Raw genomic sequence first — 14,059 nt, 5'->3', positions numbered from 1 at the left:
TTGTATGACCAGAATCATGGACATTGTGTGGCAATCTTTTTTTAAAACCGACTATGTTTGAATATGTTTGACTACGTTTTAAAAAAATTTTTAAATGCCACTGAAACATGTAGAAATGAACCTTGTAAAATTGACTGCAAAAGGTATTATAGTTTATTCGTGAAAAATGACACACTTGACTCTCGAAACAATTACCAAAAACTTTTATTCTGAAAAGTTTTTATGTAAAATATTTTTAACCATATTAATTTCGATTTCGATTCTCAAGAAATTATAGTGGTTCTACATATACATCTAAAAGACAATAAGATTTCGATGATTATATCTATATTTCTATATAAGATAGCGAGTATCTATAGATTTCGAAAAGGTTCTCCATTATAAACAGTTATAAACAACCGAAATCTAAATATATTTCCATCGACTGAATCAATACATATAAATTTGCATTGATAAATTTGATACGTAACAATGTTTATGCATTATTCGGTTCATGCTGATACCCAAAACCATGATTATAAATTAGTAATAAATTATAAAGTAGATAAATTATAAATTAGTTGCTATTTGACGATTGTACAGTGCAGAGCCGATCAATATTCACCTCGAAAATTCTAGAGTCAGAATGAAACAAATATACCGAAACGCTTTTGGGTGTGGCAGTATTATTCAGAACCTCAGAATACTTACGTTATATTGCGTCCAAACCACGGAAGAACATTAATAATTCGTTAGAAAATTATCCCACTTACGAAGACAGGAACTGTACTATTTTATTTTAGAATTATAAATCTGTTGCTCTATTCTATTTTCTTTTACTTTAAAACAATATTGCGTTGATTTCGGGGAACATATTCTAGTTAAAACCAATTCTTCTCCAATGTACAACTTTTCAATTAGCATACATTAAATCTATGTCTAAAAGTACCCATTATTTATTTAGTCCTCTCGATGACCATCTGGAGTCTACAAATGTACTATAATTTTTTCCGCGCTCCATTTATCACTCTTTTGTCATACAAATTTTAATCCAGACATTAATACAGGCAATTACGAACCCCATCATTAGTTTCGTATTCGAATTCAAATTCTAACAGTGAGCTAAATAATTATGAATAGCGACTCACCGATGATCAATACTGCACACAATCAACCTATTATGGACAGCTGTTGAACGATGTTGTGTATCGAGTTGGCGGGCACATATCTAAAATTAAATGTTTAAACAGTTTATAATGAATGTAGTATAAATACAACAAAAGGTTTCTTTAAAACTTTTTACTCAATTGCCAATCGACCTTCGTAAACGTGGATGTGAAATCTCATAATTTTTAGGTTTCATGATATTTTTTTTTACATTAAATCTTAAATATCGCTCGAGAAACGACATTTCAAATGCGAATACCCCTTAGGCACACAGTTTTTGATGAGCAACGTTTTGCATCCCTCGAGAGTTCGACTTTCTGAGATCTGGGAGAGTAAATGGCTGCTTTCATGCAAACATGCCTTCAATCCCAGCTAAGCGCGCGCCACTTTTAGGTGTAAGCCGCATTCTTTGGCGGGGATTCCTCCCTTTTCGAGCAAAACGCGCATTCCAAAACGCGTCCATAAAGGGGATATTGGAAGCGCGCGCACAAGAAAGAAGTTTTAACGAAAGACGGTAAATCCAAATTTAAGGAACCAATTAAAACCATTTCCAACAGTTCTGAACTCGTGGGAATTTCTTCATTAGCAAAGTACAACCCCAAAGCGACAATAACCAATTTTCTGAATTTTTTTACGAAACATTTCGTATTTATCCTATCGAACAAGTGTATTTTGCATACGTCTACATCGAAGAGTGTAATTTTGCAAATTCTGATAATTTTATAGAAATGGGAAATAAAGTTCGTCGAATTTAGAAGCTTGGTTAATTCGCAAATACCCTAACTAATTTTTGCAAACGAATAATTTAACGATTATTCGATACTATCGTAACAACGAATCGTTAACTTTGAAAGCTTAGAATAGATAAGCGAATCGAAATGAAAGGATCGAATATAATTTTCAAGTTACCGAAACATTTCCGTGCAATTTAAACAGGAATTCGAATCGATCTTGGAACGAGGAAATTCGCGATCTTCCGATTACATATTCCATCGTTTCTATTTGCCAACATTGTGTCACGGTAAATATGTGAGCTCCGCTTCGGCCTGCTCCAACTCTGTTCACACACTGGAGAATATTAGTTCTACAACTTCCTGCGATATTGAAACGTTTCGTCGGAGGTAGCGTTTATGCAAAACTGGCCTGCAGTCGCCAGACCAGACCAACCCCGAAATACTCCGACAAAAAGAAAGAATTCGCACCATTTGAACGTTAGTCCAATCGTTGCTTCGCAAAAATAAATATTTATAGTCGGCAATAGAAATTCGAACGTTGAAAAGCAAATAATATGTTACTTTCTATTTACACAATCGAATGGACGTTGGCGTTACAGCAACAAAGTTTTGTCAATTTTAACGAAATTAATTCCCTCCGCTTACAAAAGAACAAAACTTCGAATGTAATGAAAACTATAGAAACGAAGAATGCATTGAATTTATAATTAACAGGTCACAAATTCCAATCTTGAAACAGGCTATTCGAAGTACCGAGTAAAAAATTTAATTTTGCAGATAGACGAAAATAAAGGAGAACACTATAAAATAGACAAGCAAGGAATATTGCAAACTCACTGTACGGAATAACTGTAAAATATTAACAGAAACGTTCTAGCTAGCAGATCAATTACACCGAAACGCGTATTCTGCGTTACAAATTGTCGGATATAAACTTGAAAAATTCGTGTAAAAGAAAATGAAACAACTGGGAGGAAATGACACGAGGATCGAGGGAACCTAACAATATAGAAAATAGGGAAGCAGAAAGAGAAGAGATTGGGGTAACGAGAGAGACGGACGATAACGAACTAACGGATTATCCAAGTTCCTAATATCATTACAAACTCCAGGGGTGCTGAATATTGCAATGAATACAAAGCCCAGCCCGCTATCTCTGCTCCACATACACGCCCAACCCCTTCGTGGCGACGACCACAGACACGAATTGTTGTTGCTGAAGAGCACTGGGTCAGCTAAACCGTAATTAAGAATCGGAACCGTTCCCTTCTCAAAGTGGATTACAACGATTACAGGTCGGACTTAATTAGGGGCTGCCATATAAATAACCAACGCTTCCTCCTGACGTCAAGAATACGAGATACACGGTTAATCCTCGCGACTCGAACTTTTCGCGTCCGCCTTTAATCCTGTCGACGTAATGCCGGCTAATTGTGAAATGTGTCCTGCCAGAAGACGAGAGGAAAAAGGCTGCCCCTACCAGCCGGCACGGATTATCTCGAGCGACGATTTACGATGACAAATCTACCAGGACTGTTTCGTCGTACGCGTCGCGACGCTCCTCCCTACCACTTTCGCCTCGGACAACCGAGTGACACACATTACTTGAACCGGTGGGGAATGCTCACGGATGCATTAAATCATCTGGACGATGCTGAGAAAAATTCTATGCATGCTTCAGCGAGTGAGCGCTTCAAGGTTAAAACTAGTCAAGTGTCTGGTCAAACAACTAGTTTGATTGTCTGAAATTAGCAACGATTTTTAACCTCAAGGATAAAACTAGTCAAGTGTCTAGTCAAGCAAGTAATTTGATCATCAGAAATGTTGCAATAAGTTTTAACCTCGAGATCGAAACTAATCAAGTGACTAGTCAAGGGACTAGTTTGATCAGAAATTTGCAACGATTTTTAACCTTAAGGATAAAACTAGTCAAGTGTCTAGTCAAGCAAGTAGTTTGATTATCAGAAATTTTACAATAATTTTTAACCTTGAGGTTAAAACTAGCCAAGTGACTAGTCAAACGACTAGTTTGATCAGAAATTTTGCAATTACTTTTAATCTTTAGATTAAAACTAGTCAAGTGACTAGTTTGATCAGAAATTTTGTAATGATTTTTAACCTGAAGATTAAAATGACTAGTCACGTGACTAGTTTTATCAGAAATTTAGATAGCCAGAATTCGCGATCGCGAACAAACCAAGCGATACAGTCGTTGCAGCCGTGTCTTGGGAAAGCACTCTTCTCGGCGCATATCGATTCCTCGCGTCGTTACGCGTCGTGGCGCCGCGCCGTATACGAGGTACGCGTGTACACGTTATGTACAACCAGGCCACCGGGTTATCTATACGTGCCGTTTTAACGCGGAGCATTGTCTTTGGTGAATTGCATTCCGCAGATACTGTCAGCTGTCGCTGTCGTTGCTCGTGTTTGGTGACTATCGCCGGGTATGCACGCATTATGCTGTACACCCACAGGATGACCTAGCGTAACCTCTGGTTAAAAATATTGATAGAATCTCAATTGACGAAGGTCCTTAATGAAGAGCGTATATTCTAACATATTGCACTTTGAAGTGACTCGATTACGTATCGCAAATAATTATTCGATATTTGATATGACGTTTGATACGTCATTGGGGTCACAGAGATTCAATATATGAGAGTAGCAATATGACTTGGTAAAATAGTGGAAAGTGCTTTTGGTATAGACGTTTCAAATACCACTGACGAACCTGACGTCTCTGGTCATTTGTTTCTTTTCGTTTGATAAATCGCTGAAGCTTCAATTGCCAATTAGTTCTTCTTCTTCCACAGATTTTCTATTTACACCATCCTAGAAGCTTTTATAAAATTGCTTTCAGCTCTAATTTTTGTTTGACGAAGCCCAAAATTTGATAGATTTACGAACTGAGCAAATTCGACTCATTTAAAACTGAAATATTATTTTCTTGAATTGATGAGAATGACTCCACGAACAATATCGAGAGGAAAAAGTAGCAAACATTAGCGAGGGATTACTATTTTTTTTATAAACATTTGTCTATAAACAGAGCCATGACTCGCATAAGTAGATTCACATTTTGAACAAACAGTTTGAGTAGATGTTCACTTCTTTATTGCTTTAAAAAATGTTTCACCACGTCGTGTTGCAAAACGTTTGTTACTTGAGAAAACTGTCCAAAAGATTCGAAACACCCCATTGTACTGTATCTAATACAAATTATTTCGATTGAACAATGAACTGATACTAGATGTAGTTACCACGTCGTTATCTGACTCAGACTGATACATATAGGAATAGCGGGAAGGAAACAAACCACATTATCGTTATATAGCGGTTGAAATCTGTTTCTAAACATCTGTATGCAAGCTCACCTTCGAAACTAAACCTATTACTAAATACACCATTCTATATTCCGTGGTTTCCTCGAGAATAAATGATTTCTCCTTTAAAAACATGCATATGGATTGAATTAGAATGAATGTTTAATGATTGCTAGCAAATGAATGTATAATTAATAATGATTGATAATGATTAACAGTGACTGCTGGTTACGTTATATTTCGTCATTAATCATGACTCTTACATTTTGCCTACCTCTGACCATTTATTATTGACTAAGAATTTTAAATGATTTTCATTAAATCGGTAATCATAACTAGATCGTCGAATGTCGAATTTAATATAATACTTCAAACGTATCATTAAATTTGATGACTAAACTGCGGATCTTTATGCAAATTCATATTTTTATTAATAGAATTAATGAAATGGGAACTTTGTAGAGAGTTGCCTCAACCCCCAAATATAATAATTCGTATCTTACTTTAAATATTTCTTATATTTCTGCATATTAAGTGCATTCTGTAATTTTATGAGAATTAAAATTTTCCATAAATGCATAAACGCATATTTATGATGCAGTCTAATCATAACTAACTTAGTAGTTAGTAATTTTGTCTAACTTCACTAATAAAAACAATTACTTTTGACAAGAGATTTGTGACTAATGACTAATTTATTCTGACTAATGGTCAATCAGAATTTTAGTCATCAATCAAATTTGTTTATATGTATCTAACACTGTTACTCTGTGCCCTGTGTTCGTTAATTCCTGGCTGAAAGCTCTTCTGCTCAACCATTTCGAGACCAAGCTTAATCCTGACGTTTCCCTGACAATAAGTAAAGGAGACATCCCAAAAAACGTCTACTACTTAAACATTAATACATCATTTTCGTTTGCACACCTCTTACAGTTTGTTTAAAAACTCGAAAACAACGCAATTTCAGAAAGAAGCTACTTTTTATACGTTTCAACGTTATTAAAGCAACAACTTTACATTTCTTAAAATAGAAAGATACATTTGTACATTCTAATTTTACAGACGAAAAGCAGAAACTTTCGTACAGAGACATTTACGTGGCCAAATTTTGTTTTACAATAAAAAAAGAACATTTCGAAGCGCTGGTAGAGGAAGAGAACGCGCTGGTGATATTAGTGTCATTCATTATATCGTCAACGTTTTTCCTAAAGCATTGCGCGAGACATTTCACGGCAAAAGAAGCAGCGAAAAATAAATTTAAATGCTCGAGAGTATCCGTGCGGACGCGTGCTCTCGCGTAGCACCTAAGAAGCGAGCCCCTACGTTATGTGTGCATTTCCATATGCAACAATGTACATCCTGGCCCGGGGAATACCAAGCTACAGACACTGAGCTAAAAGCGTTACGGCAAATAACTGACACCGAAGAAAAAAGATAAAACAGGCCATTCTGAATGCTCGAGAGCGCGTTCGCCTACAACTGTTCCCGACAACTTGCGTGAGAATACGAATATTTACCAAACAATTTCAAACAGTCATATTTTTAGGAAATTTGACGATAGGTGATCCTAATCTCTATCAACTTTTAGATTGATTTGGTATAGATTCGAGCCGTGTTGAATTTCCTAACCGTCTCATGATGTTACAGAAATCATCTTCAGTGACGACTGTATACAGAGTGTTCGGCTACACCTGGGAAAAATTTTGATGGGAGACTCTAGAAGCCACAATAAGACGAAAATCAAGGATACTAATTTGTTGATTGAAGCTTCGTTAAAAAGTTATAGAAACATTTCCGGCCATACAGCATATTTTGGGAAAAGAATTTTTTTCTTGAAAGTGCGTAAGATTTCGGGGGTATGTGTATTCACTAAAAATTATTGTAATTGACCCCCACAACTGAAAATATTTTTTATAGAACGATTTGAAATTTTTTTTTTTCGTCGAAAAATTTAGGCAGCTACCCCCTGTCGATTTTTCTTAGAAATTCGTTTTTCATTTTTGATAATTTTATTTGACGCCCTACAGAAAAATTGTCTAATACTTTTTTGTAGGTATTAATGAGCTCTGCTTCAAAAAAAAGTTTCATTGAAATATATTCATTATTGTAGGAGTTATGGCTGTTTAAAAATTGGACCATTTTTAGGGGGTTTTTCTGATTTTGCGGGGTCAAGGACCAACTTTTCGAATATTTTTGCAATTTGTATATATTCTCCACTAAAATACGCGTAGTTTGCTTTTTTAAACGTTAAAATCGTTCAATCCGTTCAGAAGTTATGACGTTTTAAAGATTCGCATGAAAATTCAGGCAGACATTTCTGACCAGAAATTATATTTTCGGTAAGGAATTTTTTTCTCGAAACTGAATAGGATTTCGGGGGTATATGTAATGACGAAAAATGCTTGTAACTGACCCCTGTAACTAAAAATAATTTTTTCAAGACGATTCGAAAGTCTTTTTTTTCACCCAAAACTTTCAGCACTTTCTCGAATTTTTTTCTCGAAAGTAGGTAGGATTTCGGGGGTATGAGTAATGACCAAAAATGATTGTATTTAACTCTCGCAACCGAAAATAATTTTTCCATGAATTATTTGAAAAATTTGTTTTTCGTCGAAAAATTTAGGCACCTATCCGATTTTTTTTCTCGAAAGTGGATAGGATTTCGAAGGTATGTGTATTCACCAAACATGATTGTAATTGAACCCCGCGACCGAAAATAATTTTTCCATGAATCATTTGAATTTATTTAATTTAATTTTTTAATAATTTTTTAACAGATTTTGAATCAATGATATTCTAGATTTTCGCCTTATTTTGGCCTCTAGAATCTCCCATTAAAATTTTTCCCAGAGGTGGCCGAACGCTCTGTATGTCTAAAGTTTCGTTCTTGTTTCGGCCATGGGTTCTACGAACTCATGGTGTTTATTATACAAAGATAAGAGTTTGTCGTAGATGAACTGCACAGTTTAGAAACCGATTTCAGACCGAAAAGATCTATGTATATCTTCGCGTTACGAATAAAGACTAAATATTTTACAGTGAAATATTGTTGTTTGATTCAATCATACAACCCATAGCCCTACAATTCCAATAAGCCGAAACACATTCTCGATCTGAAAGTGTTCATTTTTAAATGCCTGTAGATCCTCCATTAATGTGCCCCCCCCCCACCCTCCCACCCCCCCACCCCCATGGTGACTCTGAAAGCTCTCAAAGTCTCTGACAAAGCCACTCTCGACATCGGCAACAAATCCACACAGAGACAGGAAGAGAAAAGCTCGAGCGGTAATAGCAAGGGCAACGAAAAAACAATCAAACCATTGTCTGGAACAATTCTCTGACGCGAGCACAGAAATGCCCTGAAAGTATGTAAGGTTGGCGCGGCCTGTATGACGCAGCCGTGCGTCGCATACACGCGTCGGGGGTTGCATGGAGGTGTCTGTGGGTCGATGGTCGCGCGCACAGACGCTTTACATAATATCTTTGCCATTGTAAAATGCAAAGTACTGCACCGCGAGGGCGGTGGAGGGAGTCCCGCTGAGCCAGCTTTTCCTTCCGCTGCGTTCGCACTACGCGCGTAGAGTGTGTGCAAAAGAATCCAAGGGACGGGGCAGGAGGATACCTGGAAAGCAACTTTTTGTTTCCCCATGTAAATCGGAACATAGACGGGTCTCACGATTGAAGGCTTAAGCACATATTTCTATATTCTTTTCTTAAGGCGAGCCGAACGCGGTCTTCTTCACGAAAGCGTTCGAGTGGAAATCAATACCGCGCTGACGTTCAAATTAAATGAGATGCGGAAGTGAGTTTTCTCCTTCAAACATCATCTTTTGAACACCCCCACCGACACATTTGATTGTATGCAACGCTCTTCTACTAAACAGTATCGAGAGACAAGATTCGTTTGGAGCAAGCGTTGGACTGAAATGTGAATACAGTATGAAACAACACTGAACGCACGTACGATATTTTTAAGGAAGGAAACCACTGTGACGAATTGAAAAAATCGAATTTTTTCATCTCTTTTCAATGCTTGGAGTTTTTAAGAAGGCCCCACAAAAATATTAAAGCAAAATTTGCAAAAATGACAAAGTTATAGAAGATTTAGTAGAAGCAGAAAATGTAATGTGCATAAAGCTTGAAACTACCTGCTTTTTACTTCTTTACTTTGAAATTCTTTTATTATTTCTGCTGTGGTAAAGGTTTTATATGAATGGGAAGTGTTTTGGTCGAAATAATTATGTGAATCATTTAGTCTAGATCGATAAGTGGTGCGAATGAAATGTACTGATACACGACTAAAGTGATCCAAATGGTAACTTATTTAGCCGTAATCCAATTTAACAGTGGCTATTCAGAATTATTACGAATAATAAAGGCCCTCGATATTACAATTGGAGATTTTAAGCACTGGTAGATCTTGTTACCTCGTAGAGTACCCTCATATACCATTATAGGGTTAGATACTCAATATTTTTCAAGATATTTACAATTAAAAAGCTTCGATACTTCTGGAAAAGAAATTGAATGGACGCTAATAACCAAGAATTGAAGTGGTTCAAGTATAACGCATCAGACGTGTATGCAATTTTTTTTTTAATTCTTTTTATTTCTTTTCTGTATTTGCATATAAAAAATATTTTAACTTAAAATTTTAAAAACGTATGTATTTCATGTAACAATAAATAAAAATATGTTTCACAGATAATCGTTTGTATAGTAAATAAAATTTGAAGTTAATATCAAATAAAAATATATTTTTTCGTACATTTTTTTAATTTTGTATAAAATATTTTCAACAAACCGTCAAATTTTTTCTTTTTTTGGGACAAACACTTGCACTACTCTCATTTCCTTTATTATTAATTTCAAAGTATATTTTTCTTTAAAAAAGTTGATGTTTTGATAAAACCCTGATGGTGCAAATATTAATATAATTTCGGAATACGCTCAAATATTGTACTTCAAATCAAATAATATATGTAACATATGAATATAATATTACATACTATATAACATATACAACGTAATTAAATTTAGCATTAAATAATTATAAACTCTTATTATATTTTATATCGCTAATAATAATTTTGTTCAACTGCAATATGCGTAGAACGTTTATTAGTAAAACAAAGTTTTAAAGCAAATATCGATTAAATACAAATTTTTAAAAAAGTTTTTTTATAATATATCGGTATATTGAAATTCAATGAAATATAACAGCTAATTCCCAATTTCTGAAAAAGTTCGTGGTACTGGAACTCCTGTTTACCGAAAATATTGAATATCGAAATTTATTTAAACCAAAATTATTTCGAATTTCGTAAATCAAACAACTCGATCGCTAAATTTAACGTTCGCCAACCTTTTTCCACGCAACTTTACCAAGAGTGTATCAAACGACGTTTACGGATCTACCAAATTTACGAGTTCGCGCGTCAGTTGCAGATACAGGCAAAACTCTAGAAATATTGCAAACTGTGTTCCGCAATACTGCTGACACTTGTGAGCCGTGAAGAAATATTGCCAGAAACCGCATAGAATTCTACGTTCGACTTTTACAGAAAAGATATTCCTTCCGGGGCAGTGTTCGCTATTAGACTTATTTAAGGGGGTACACTGCTCTAGAATTTGTTAAAAATCCATCATTTTTACATTCCATTGTCTGAAAATACACTCGAAAATATTTCCGCCAACAAATACTACCGAATTCGAAAATCCTGTACGAAAATCCTGCATATGGCGGACGTACAGGAAATGGATTATTCGATATTTTAATTAATCAATATTCCACTGTACCTCTTTCGTAAAGTCGTGTTTAATATAAAAACTGTTTACAAAAAACAGCATTAACAGAAAATATATATACAGTGAAAAGGGAAAATTCAATCTGGATGGACCTAATTATCGAGACTCTAATTATCCACACGATTTCAGGCAAAAAAGAAAGATTAATGTGGTCCTTGTAAATATATTTATAATTTGTTTTTCTTGGCGCAACAAACTTTTGTTATAAAATTAATTTCAATCCAACACCACGTCTTAACGTAAATTCTGACAAAAGGGTTTAATTTAGAATCAGATCTACACCACTAAATCCGGTTTAACAGTTTCTTTTACAACATATAAAATTCTAAACTTTGTATATCGAAATATATTTCCTAGTTCTGCTTATTTATCCATTTTTTTGGTATGGTCGACCTATTGCACTATTTACTATATATTTGTTTATTTATTGGGGATTTTTACCCCCTGGCAAAAGGGTTTGAGGTGGTTCGAGTAATTGAAACCCAACAATAGTGATTCTGTCGCTTGTATCCGTAACGCGGATCAATGGAAGAAGCAAGGCAGAGTTGTATTTCGATAGAGAGGTATGATCTCCGCGCAACGGTGGACGTGTGAATGATTAATGGACGCAGGACGTCCCGTGCACGGTTTTCAGTCGAGTACCGTCGATGGAATTAAAAAATTTAACAAACTCGTCAACGACAGCCGAGACGAGTCGGATAAAGTGCGATGCGCTGGAACGAACACGCGTATCCGTTGCTGTAACAATAATTTTAACCGGGGAATATTATACCGCCAGAGTTCCGGGGGTTCAGTTGTTTTCGCGATTCTGTATTTCCAGTACTCTTTGCGAATGCGAGACCGTATTCGCAATTTTAAACCGAGAGAACTCGAGAGAGCATCTGCACTTCTGTACGGGTACAATTAACCGGCCTGCATCGCGGTAATCTACCTAACGATAGACGCGAAAGACTGCGAAAACCATACGTACCTTCGTTCGTATATGTGCTTCTCAGTGTGTACGCGACGAGTAATTTATTTAAACGATCGTCAGCTGTTGGTTGCAAGCTTAGATTAAAAAGGTTGTAATCCCTCGCGCTACGAGGATTTTTTAATAGGAACTGCTAACTTTCAGGCTACTTTGTAACGTCGTTTCTGAAAAAGCTCACTCCTACGAGACTTCATGAACACTTATTTAACTCTTATTTCTTTATTTCGTTAGTTCCTTCATTTTAAATTCTTCTTTTCCCGTAAAAAATATCCCTTTGATGTCGGTCGTAATATCTTTTCGTATTGCTGCGACCACCGTTTTGCATTCTTTTTTTGTGGCTTGTCGTTTTTGCCTACACCATTTCGAACATCGTTCGAATTAACGAAATATTTTCAGATTTAGATGGAACTCGTTGAGTCTCCAACTTGATGTTACGCGAAAAAAGTTTTCTCGTCGAATGAAATTTGAGCAATTACGATCGATTTGGCGCGGTACAACCGACGAGTATAAATCCCATTTCGTCGAACGAGGATCCGGGCAAGGTACCATCGCGATCGTATTTCACACTTTGGGCAACGAGTGCGGCAACATTTTCGGTTAGCGATATTCCGCGGGTCCGTTGCGCGCGTTTAACCACACCAATCCAAACGCTGGTCCCGAAGGAAACGTTTACGACCAAGGTAACGACTAATCCCGGCCATAGTTATAGTCATTAGGTTCAGCTTAAAGCGACGTTATTGCTTGCATTAGTTACCAACTGTGCTCCAGTTGTAACACTCGGTTCTCATGTACCGATATTCGATTTAACTGCCAGCGATATTTGTCAAGTGGGGTTACATTTCATTTTTTTTTTTTTGTTATTTTATTCCCAAACCTAGAATTACCATAGAGGAAGCATTTGGAATATCATAAAATAATTTACAGAATACAGTAAACGCGTGTGCTATCATTTTGTCCAAAAGCGTAAAGTTTTCTTTCTATGCGCCATTAAATATTTTATTCCTAAATCTAGAATTGCAATTGAGGACGCGTAGCACATTTTAAACGTCATAAAATAATTCACAAAATACAGTAAACGAGTGTGCTATCGTTTTGTACGAAAATGTACAATTTTCCTTTTGTGTGCTACTAAATATTTTAATCCTAAACATAGAATTGCAATTGAGGACGCACAGCACGTTTGGAATGCCATAAAATAATTCACAAAATACAGTAAACGTTATCATTTTGTGCAAAAGCGTGGAATTTTCTTTGAGCTACTATCTTATTCGCAACACGCGTGTACCGTTCAAGTATTTCTGTATAATTTCATACTGATCACTCGTATTGAGGTTTCAATTGGTATTCATCAAATGTCATAAATCCCCTTCGATCCACTGCCTAATCTGTAAATTCGAATTGAATTATTCTGCGACGCTTCTGTGCCTTTCTGCAGCATTGGTTGTGTGCGTCACGGACACGGTTGTCCATCAAGCGTGTGCATAGAGAGCGGTTGACCTTTTGACCCACAGTTGGTTATGGAAATGCTACTATAATCGGTCATTGTTAGCAAACAGTTGCAACGCTCGCGGATGGAGTAGGTCTGGGTATTTCGAAGATTGAATTAGAAGTCACGGGCTATCGATTCGCTTTCGTTCGCGTCGACGCTGATACGTGTGTCTCTTTGAAGCTCCTTCCAGAATATGTTTTATTAATTTTCTGCGTGAGGAATACACCGCTCGTGTAATTAATTTTCGAGAGAGCCAAAGCACCGATTCGAGACTGACGAAATATTTCAGCGTCTCTGTCATTCTCTGCACCTTACTCTGTGCCACTTTCCAGTTAATTCAAAATGATACTTTTTGATTTTCATTACTACCGAGAATTTGATAAAAGCATGTCAGTTTCCCTATGTTATTATCTAATTTCGTTTGTTCCCAGAGTTTCAATTAATTTCTTACCAGTCTCCGAGCAAAAGTACTTTATTTACATGGATTTTTGAGAGAAGAAATTTCGTCCACGCAACCAATCATACGATACATTTTGTTACTGTGGCATCGATGTAGTCCTCAGTGCTTTTGGACTGCTGGTTACTCGAT

General features: G+C 36.2%; 1 protein-coding gene across 3 annotated transcripts in view; it reads right to left on the bottom strand.

Moving 5' to 3' along the window:
- The window catches only part of LOC143348051 (uncharacterized), a 364,443-nt gene that overhangs the window by 332,401 nt on the left and 17,983 nt on the right, over positions 1 to 14,059 (bottom strand). For 2 of the 3 annotated variants that reach the window (XM_076777842.1, XM_076777839.1), the window contains exon 2: positions 1,128 to 1,207. The exons of the other annotated variant lie outside the window; for it this stretch is intronic. The gene's annotated coding sequence lies outside the window, so the exon portion shown is untranslated. The remainder of the gene's footprint in view (positions 1 to 1,127; positions 1,208 to 14,059) is intronic. 3 annotated transcript variants of the gene reach the window in all.

Source organism: Colletes latitarsis, chromosome 11 (assembly GCF_051014445.1).
Source record: "Colletes latitarsis isolate SP2378_abdomen chromosome 11, iyColLati1, whole genome shotgun sequence".
In the NCBI taxonomy this organism is placed as follows: Eukaryota; Metazoa; Arthropoda; class Insecta; order Hymenoptera; family Colletidae; genus Colletes; species Colletes latitarsis.
Note: the sequence above shows the minus strand (reverse complement) of the source record. Positions and strands in the feature narration are given on the sequence as shown.